The 1,573-nt window shown below is 35.4% G+C and overlaps 1 non-coding gene across 1 annotated transcript; it reads left to right on the top strand.

Moving 5' to 3' along the window:
- The first annotated feature begins 421 nt into the window (after window positions 1-421).
- LOC148544625 (small nucleolar RNA R71) lies at window positions 422-528 on the top strand. Its single transcript, XR_015900570.1, has one exon. It is a non-coding gene; the product is annotated as a small nucleolar RNA R71 (small nucleolar RNA).
- Window positions 529-1,573: the final 1,045 nt, after the last annotated feature.

The raw sequence follows: 1,573 nt of genomic DNA, 5'->3' as shown, positions 1-1,573 counted from the left end.
TGAAGGATTGTAAGTGTTTCCATATGATTCTCCTGTGTAATTCACCTCTTCCATTGCAGGATTCTCAGGGTCATAAGCTTCTTCTTCAGAGGAAGCTTCTTTAGTACTGCTGGATACAGCTTGCATTCCAGTCAGACTCTGAGAAATCATATTGACTTGCTGAGTCAATATTTTGTTCTGAGCCAATATGGCATTCAGAGTATCAATCTCAAGAATTTCTTTCTTCTGAGTCATCCCATTATTCACAGGATTTCTTTCAGAAGTATACATGAATTGGTTATTTCAACCATTTTCAATGAGTTCCTGGGCTTCTGCAGGCGTCTTCTTTAGATGAAGAGATCCACCAACAGAGTAATCCAATGACATCTTGGACAATTCAGACAGACCATCATAGAATATACATAGGATGCTCCATTCTGAAAGAATATCAAAAGGACACTTTCTGATCAATTGCTTGTATCTTTCCCAAGCTTCATAGAGGTATTCACCTTCCTTCTGTCTGAAGGTTTGGACTTCCACTCTAAGCTTGCTCAACTTTTGAGGTGGAAAGAATTTGGCCAAGAAAGTATTGACCAACTTTTCCCAAGAGTTCAGGCTTTCTTTAGGTTGTGAGTCCAACCATGTCCTAGCTCTGTCTCTTACAGCAAAGGGGAAAAGCATAAGTCTGTAGACCTCGGGATTAACCCCATTGGTCTTGACAGTGTCACAGATTTGCAAGAATTCAGCTAAGAACTGATGAGGATCTTCCAATGGAAGTCCATGAAAGTTGCAATTCTGCTGCATTAGAGAAACTAATTGAGGCTTAAGCTCAAAGTTGTTTGCCCTAATTGCAGGAATTGAGATGCTTCTTCCATAGAAGTCAGAAGTTGGTGCAGTAAAGTCACCAAGCACCTTCCTTGCATCTCTACCATTGTTATTGGGTTCGGCCATGTCTTCTTCTTTTTCGAAAATTTTTGGAAGGTCCTCTCCAGAGTGTTGTGTTTTAGCTTCTCTTAGCTTTCTCTTCAGAGTCCTTTCAGGTTCAGGATTAGCTTCAACAAGAATGTCCTTATCCCTATTTCTGCTCATAAAAAAAAGAAGAGAATAGAAAAGAAGAGAAATCCTCTATCTCACAGTATAGAGATTCCTTTATTTAAGCAGAAGAATGGAAGAATAGAAGAATGAGGTCGAGAGGGAATAAGAAGAAGTCAAACACAGAGAAAGGGAGAGGGTTCGAATTTAAAGAAGAGAGATGTTAGTGAATAAATAAAAGAAATAGAAAGAGATAAGAGAGAAGGAGAATTCGAAATTTAAAATAAAATAAAAATATTTTTGTTTTTATTTTAATTATTAGTTAGAATTCGAAATTATTAAAAGAAATAAAATAAAATTAAAATTTAAAACAATTAGTTAATTAAAAAGAATTTTGAAAAAGTGGTGAGGGGTTTTCGAAAATTAGAGAGAGAAAAGTAGATAGCTGGTTTTGAAAAAGATAAGAAATAGTAAACTTTTAAAATTAAAACAAACAAGTGAAAACAAACACTTGAAAAATCCCACTTGACTTGTTTGTTAATTGAAAAAGATTTGAAAATAA

This window comes from Arachis ipaensis, chromosome B9, assembly GCF_059453495.1.
Source record: "Arachis ipaensis isolate K30076 ecotype BB chromosome B9, ASM5945349v1, whole genome shotgun sequence".
Lineage (NCBI taxonomy): Eukaryota > Viridiplantae > Streptophyta > Magnoliopsida > Fabales > Fabaceae > Arachis > Arachis ipaensis.
Note: the sequence above shows the minus strand (reverse complement) of the source record. Positions and strands in the feature narration are given on the sequence as shown.